Source organism: Scylla paramamosain, chromosome 11 (genome assembly GCF_035594125.1).
Source record: "Scylla paramamosain isolate STU-SP2022 chromosome 11, ASM3559412v1, whole genome shotgun sequence".
Taxonomy (NCBI): domain Eukaryota; kingdom Metazoa; phylum Arthropoda; class Malacostraca; order Decapoda; family Portunidae; genus Scylla; species Scylla paramamosain.
In genome coordinates, this window is record NC_087161.1 from 3677501 (window position 1) to 3685000 (window position 7500).

The 7500-nt window shown below is 42.0% G+C and overlaps 1 protein-coding gene across 1 annotated transcript in view; it reads left to right on the plus strand.

Annotated features, from left to right (window-relative positions):
• The first annotated feature begins 1475 nt into the window (after positions 1–1475).
• The window catches only part of LOC135104839 (uncharacterized), a 117222-nt gene continuing 111197 nt past the window's right edge, over positions 1476–7500 (plus strand). Inside the window, exon 1 of the mRNA XM_064012507.1 lies at positions 1476–1534. The gene's annotated coding sequence lies outside the window, so the exon portion shown is untranslated. The remainder of the gene's footprint in view (positions 1535–7500) is intronic.

A 7500-nucleotide genomic window follows, 5' to 3' on the forward strand; every position in this document is an offset into this window, starting at 1 on the left:
AGAGAGAGAGAGAGAGAGAGAGAGAGAGAGAGAGAGAGTTATTGTCACTCAGGTTTCATTTTTTAAAGCAAGTGATATTTAAAAGAATGTAAAAAGAAAAGTAAGGGAAAAAATTTAAAAGGAAGATTAGGAGAGTGAAAAAAAATGTTAAGATATAAAAGAGAGGGAGGAGAAAAAGTTTAAAGATTAAAGTTCTGGAAAGATATTTTTTTCTCTCTCGAATTATGGAAAAAAAGAAGGAAATTAAAAGAGTGGAGTGATGTTTTAAAATAATGAATACCAGAGAGAGAGAGAGAGAGAGAGAGAGAGAGAGAGAGAGAGAGAGAGAGAGAGAGAGAGAGAGAGAGAGAGAGAGAGAGTTTAGCAGCTCCTCGCTTTCTAATCTCTTTTATTCTCGCGTGTAATTATGTCTTTGTTTGTCTTTTTGTTGCTCTCTTTATCACTCCCTCCCACACTCCCTCCCTCCCTCCCTCTCCCTCTCACACTTTCACTCTCTCTCTCCCTTTCACAAAAAATGGTTACACCGTTATGCTTCACTGGATGAGGAAACTCTCTCTCTCTCTCTCTCTCTCTCTCTCTCTCTCTCTCTCTCTCTCTCTCTCTCTCTCTCTCTCTCTCTCTCTCATTTTCTGTCTTTGTCTCGCAGTCTGTCTTAATCTCTCCTCCTAATCTCTTAATCCCCTTCATTCTCCTTCTCTTAACACAAATACCTCCAGAGAGAGAGAGAGAGAGAGAGAGAGAGAGAGAGAGAGAGAGAGAGAGAGAGAGAGAGAGAGAGTCTGCTTCCCTTCCCCTCTCCCTCTACTTATAAATGGTGGACCGGTGACTGTTTTCTCGCTTCTAAAATGTTCTTTTGATCATAGGAAGAGGGAGAGGGGGGGTGGAAGAGGGAGAGAGAGAGGGAGAGGGTAAGAGTGTCAGAGGAAATAATTAATTGAATGATTTGGAAAGCCTCCAGCACCTCCCGCTGAAGAAAGGAGGAGGAGGAGGAGGAGGAGGAGGAGGGAGGAAAGGAAAGGAAAGGGTAGAAGTATTGTGTTAAGGAGGAGGAAGAAGAGGAGGAGGGATGGAAGGATAGAGGATATAGAGGAAAGAGGAGAAGAAGGATTGTGTTAAGGAGTAGGAGGAGGGAAGAAGAAAGGAAGGAAGGATAGAAGAAGAGAAAGGAGAGGAGGGGGATTGTAATAAGGAGGAGGAAAAAGAAAGGTTGAAGGAGAGTAAATGGAATAGTGATAGTAGTAGTGGTAGTAGTAGTAGTAGTAGTAGTAGTGGTGGTGGTGGTGATAATAATAATAATAGTAATAATAATAATAATAATAATAATAATAATTGAAATTCTAATATTAATAACTTCAACTACCAAAAACAACATGATACCTACTTATGCTATTTAATATTACCTTATCTTATTTTACCTTGGCGTGTGTGGCTAATTGGCTCACCTTTCCAATCCACAGGTAAAGAAACGGCCGCCATCGTCACGCCACCTGCCGGGTCACGTGACACCTCCCACCGACTGACTGGTGACGCAACAGTAAGAAAAAAGAAAAAAAAAAAAAAAAACAGTCCAAGAGAGAGAGAGAGAGAGAGGTAACTGTGTGAACGTATAATCTGTAACAAGCACACACACACACACACACACACACAAACACACACACGCACACAAGCCAGTTAGTGTCCGTGAACGTTTGCTTGTGACGTGTTGATGACGTAACAGTGACGTGCTATGGAGATGGATGGTGATTGGTCCTCGCTCGGCGGCGGTAGTGGTGGTGGTGGTGGTGCTTGCTTCTGTTATAAAGTTACCGTCACACCTGTGCTTCCGTGTCGACAGGTGTGGGAAGGTAGTGAGAGGGGAACAGGCAGATGTGTAAAGAGGGAGAAATGGAATTGAGACAGGTGTGGTTGATTGGAGGAGTACAGGTGTGTGTGTGTGTAGATGGCTGAGGGCTTCAGGTGTGTTTGGGAAGGTATGGGAGTCAGCAGATGTGTAAGGAGATAAGAAAGAGGGAATTGTAACAGGTGTGTGTGTGTGTGTGTATGTGTGTGATGTTGGATTGTGGGAGAAGACAGGTGTATAGCGAGGTGGTAGATGTGGAATAGAGACAGGTGTAGGAATTAGAGAAGAGCAGGTGTGTGAAGGTTTGTAAAGGTGTGGTTGTTGGGAGTGTTGGGGTAATTAGAGTTTTAGCAAGTGATGTAATGATTTTCAGGTGTGTTGTGTTTTGTTTGTGTGTGTGTTTGTTTGTTTGTCTTTATTTCCTTCCTTTCTTATTTATGTTTTTCTTTCTTTCCATTCTTCCCGCTTTATTTCTTTCCCGCTTTCCTTTGCTTCCTTTCTTTTTATCCTTTTCTCTTTCCTTCCTTTCCATTTCTCCCTTTTGTATTTCTTTCCCCTTTCCCTTCTTTAATCCTTTCCTTCAAATCTTTCCTTCCAATTTTTTTCTTTCTAATTCTTTCCCCTCCTCTCCTACTTTTCTCCCTTTTCTATTATCCTTTTCTCTTTCCTTCCATCCATTTCTCCCTCTATATTTCCTCCTCCCTTATCTTCTTTTCTTCCTTCTTACCTTTCCTTTCTCAAACGCAACCCAACAATATACAATACAACACATACAATACAACTTCCCTTCACTTACATCTATACTAATTCTCTCACGCTCTTAGTATGATTCACGTGTTCAAATACTTTTGTGTATGTGTGTATGTGTGTATGTTGTCAAGGTTAGGTTAGGCTCACTCCTTTCAAAGTGCTAGTTTGCTACAAAGATCAGCAAGTCAATAATTTTAACTGGAAAGACATTAGTGGTAGCTGTGGTGGTGGTGGTAGTAGTAGTAGTAGTAGTAGTAGTAGTAGTAGTAGTAGTAGTATCTTTTGTGTAATAAGTAATGGTAGAATATATACGGTGTTTAAAAATATTTTACTACTACTACTACTACTACTACTACTACTACTACTACTACTACTACTACTACTACTACTACTACTACTACTACTACTACTACTACTACTTGATTTCCTTACATCCTCACATTCTAACAGATGGTTAAGAAAAATAGAAGATAGTGTAGGAAAGAGGTGTAAGAGGAAGAGGGAGAAGAAGGGGAGGAGGAGGAGGAGGAAGAGGAGGAACTAAGAATAAATTAATAACAAACACCATCTGGGAACAAAAAACGTTACCTCTCTCTCTCTCTCTCTCTCTCTCTCTCTCTCTCTCTCTCTCTCTCTCTCTCTCTCTCTCTCTCTCTCTCTCTCTCTCTCTCTCTCTCTCTCTCTCTCTCTCTCTCTGACATTTTCCCCTTCTCTTAGTTTTTGTAAGGTATTAATTTCTTCACCTCCTTCTTCTCTTTTATTTCCTTCTTCCTCTTCCTCTTCATCACGCATTTTGTATTTCTCCTTTCGTTTCATTTCCATTTTTCCTTTACAATTTTTTTTTTTTATAGTTTTTCTTTTCACATTTTTTTTATTTTGGCTTGATTTCCTATATGTATATTTCGAGTTAAATTCTCTCTCTCTCTCTCTCTCTCTCTCTCTCTCTCTCTCTCTCTCTCTCTCTCTCTCTCTCTCTCTCTCTCTCTCTCTCTCTCTCTCTCTCTCTCTCTCTCTCTCTCATTACCTTCACGAGCAACTTGCGATGATATTCCCCGTCGGCACGTTGAGAGAGAGAGAGAGAGAGAGAGAGAGAGAGAGAGAGAGAGAGAGAGAGAGAGAGAGATTGACGGCTGAAATAAGTAAGATAAAAGGGAAATAGGTCAGAGAGAGAGAGAGAGAGAGAGAGAGAGAGAGAGAGAGAGAGAGAGAGAGAGAGAGAGAGAGAGAGAGAGAGAGAGCAAGTGCGTTCAATAAAGTGAATAAGGAGAGCATTGAGAATTCATAGGTTATCAAGCGTGACGGGGCGGAGGGACAGGTGTGAAAGTTGGGTTATTACAGGTGAGAGAGAGAGAGAGAGAGAGAGAGAGAGAGAGAGAGAGAGAGAGAGAGAGAGAGAGAGAGAGAGAGAGAGAGAGAGTCAAGGAAGCACATCTGTACCCTGTATTCTCTCTCTCTCTCTCTCTCTCTCTCTCTCTCTCTCTCTCTCTCTCTCTCTCTCTCTTTCATTTTGTTTTGTCTCTCCTATCCTTTTTTCCTCTTCCTTCTTAGAAATTTCTTTAAGCTGCAATGATTTTTATCTCCTCCTCCTCCTCCTCCTCCTCCTCCTCCTCCTCCTCCTCCTCCTCCTCCTCCTCAGCTCTCTACATATTCTCCCCTCCTTATGTCCTCGCTTCTCTCCTCCTCCTCCTCCTCCTCCTCCTCCTCCTCCTCCTCCTCCTCCTCCTCCTCCTCCTCCTCCTCCTGCGTAGCTCCTCACACTTCATAGAAAGTTATTATGAGGGAAGCTTTCATCCGAGAGAGAGAGAGAGAGAGAGAGAGAGAGAGAGAGAGAGAGAGAGAGAGAGAGAGAGAGAGAGAGAGAGAGAGAGAGAGAGTGTTTTATATTTATATGTAGTTTTCAATGAATCTGTGAATCTTTTTACTGTTGCTTTTCTTATTTCTGTCTCTCATCAATAGCACTGTTATTAATTGTTGTTGTTTTTATTACTGTTATTGTTATTGTTATTATTATTATTATTATTATTATTATTATTATTATTATTATTATTATTATTATTATTATTATTATTATTATCATTATTATTATTATTATTATTGTCATCATCATCATTATCACCACCACCACCACCACCACAACCACCACTACTAGCACCACCACCACCATTCCCTAACAAACTACCATGGCAACACACAATCCTGCATAATAAGAAAGGATTTAGTGAGTGCAAGAAGGATTTAAGTACCTCCCCTATATTTCACCCCCTTCCCCTCCCCTCCCCCTCTCCTCAGCCTCCCCTCATCTAAGCCCCGGCAGGTTAATTAAGAACAGGTAAGGGCGAGGGAACCAGGTAAGCTCCCCCCGCCCCCTCCCCCTTAAACCTCTTCCTTACCTTTCTCTCGCTACTTACTCCTCCTCCTCCTCCTCCTCTTCCTCTTCCTCTTCCTCTTCTTCGCTTTGTTCTTCTTTGTCTTGTTCTTGTTCTTTTTTTGTTATTGTTCTTTTTGTTCTTTCTTTCTTTCGTTGTTGTTGTTGTTGTTGTTGTTGTTGTTGTTGTTGTTGTTCTTTTTTTCTCCTCCTCCTCCTCCTCCTCCTACTTGTGTACGTTTATTAATACCTACATACATACACACATACATACATACATACATACACACACACACGTAGAAGCTGAAGTAGCAACCGTGTACCGTGTTTTTGTGTGTGTTAAGTGATTGTGAGTAAATTAAATAATATTCTGACTTAGGAATCTGTGTTTAAAATTAGATTAGAAAAAGGTATAGGCAAGGAGAGAGAGAGAGAGAGAGAGAGAGAGAGAGAGAGAGAGAGAGAGAGAGAGAGAGAGAGAGAGAGAGAGAGAGATAACCAAACAAAGAACTTCTCATTAACACCTGACAGTTAGATAATAACAATAATTAATCGTATAAATGTATAGAACAAATAAATAGGAAAGAGAGAGAGAGAGAGAGAGAGAGAGAGAGAGAGAGAGAGAGAGAGAGAGAGAGAGAGAGAGAGAGAGAGAGAGAGAATCTTATCCTTTATTTCTTCCGTCCATTTATAAAGCAAATATTTTAGATCAAGTTGAAGAAAACGTGAATAATAACAACAAAGAAAACGAGATGTGAAAATAAAAAAAAATAGAAAAACTACTGTAAAAAAAAATGATAAGATTTAAAACTATCACACTAAGAGAGAGAGAGAGAGAGAGAGAGAGAGAGAGAGAGAGAGAGAGAGAGAGAGAGAGAGAGAGAGAGAGAGAGAGACGGAAAGTGATAAAGGGAGGGCAAGGGTGAAATGGAGGAAGGAAGGAGAGGGATGGAAGGAGAAAGGGAGGGAGGGGAGAGAAGGAAGGGAGGGAGGGGAGAGGAAGGAAGGAGAGAGGGAGAGGTCAGGGAGAGGCAGGAAATGTAGCAAGATTGAAAGGTTTCGCTCCAGGATTCAGGAAAAAGGGGGGCGGGGAGAGAGAGAGAGAGAGAGAGAGAGAGAGAGAGAGAGAGAGAGAGAGAGAGAGAGAGAGAGAGTTGGAAATGTTGCCAGGAGAGTGAAGAGAAAAAAATAATAAAAATAAGAGTTGAGAAACAAGGCAATGAAAAGGAGAAATAATAAAGAAACAACGATGAAGAAGGAAACGAAGAAGAATGAAGGAGAAAAATAGATGAAAACAGTGAAGTGAGAAAAATCAAGGAAAAGAAAGGAGGAAAGGTGAAAGTAAGATAGAATTGAAATACGAGAGACATAAAGACGTAAAATAGCAAAAAAAAAAAGGAGAGAAATCGAAAGAGAAGAAGACGAACAAGAAGAAACAAACACACACAAACAAACAAACAAACAGAAAATAAACGAAAATAGAAGAAGAAAAGTCAAAATTAGACGAAGCAAAAAAAAAAAACTAAAAAATCAAAACGAATCAGAGAGAGAGAGAGAGAGAGAGAGAGAGAGAGAGAGAGAGAGAGAGAGAGAGAGAGAGAGAGAGAGAGAGAGTAGTTTCTTTCGATTTTTCTTGAGGGGAGTGACTGGGCCCTTGTGTTATGGCCGCCATCTTTCTGGGGAGAATGGGACAGATATTCTCCCACACGTTTAAAGGGAGAGGGGGGAGAGGGGAGAGGGGGAGGGGGAGGAAAGTGAGAGGAAAGACAGAGAGGGTGGGTAAGTGGGGGGTGGGGGTGCTAGAACTGTGTAAGGAAGTGGAGGAGAGGGGTTTAGAAGAGGGGAGATAGAGAAGGGGAGAGAGAGAGGGAGAGGGGGAGAGGGGAGAGAGTGAGGGGAGGTGTTTGGGAGAGGGGTGAGATATTAAGAAGTTTTTAGCGTTGATCTCGCCTCTCTCTCTCTCTCTCTCTCTCTCTCTCTCTCTCTCTCTCTCTCTCTCTCTCTCTCTCTCTCTCTCTCTCTCTCTCTCGTGTGTAGGGAGGAGAGAGAGAGAGTAAACAAAAAGGGAGGGAAAGAGAATGAAAAATTGAGGGAACTAAATGGAGAGAGAGAGAGAGAGAGAGAGAGAGAGAGAGAGAGAGAGAGAGAGAGAGAGAGAGAGAGAGAACACCTACTGTCTTTTAAAATTGCCTCCACAGCACCTCCTTCCCCCTTTCTCTCACTCTCTTCCTCTCCCTTTCTTTCTCTCCCTCTCTCCATCCCTCCCTCCTTCCCTCCTTCCCTCCTTCCCTCCATCTCATCACTCCTCCACGTCTGTAAAGGTCCCAGGGAGGCCGTGGAGGGAAAGGAAGGAGGGAAGGAGGGAGGGAGGAAGGGGAGGGAGGGAGGGAGAGAAGGAAGAAAGGAAGGATGGAGAGAAGTATGATCCCTCTTTAATTTCCTCTCTCTCTCTCTCTCTCTCTCTCTCTCTCTCTCTCTCTCTCTCTCTCTCTCTCTCTCTCTCTCTCTCTCTCTCTCTCTCTCTCATTTGCAGTTTTCTTTCTTC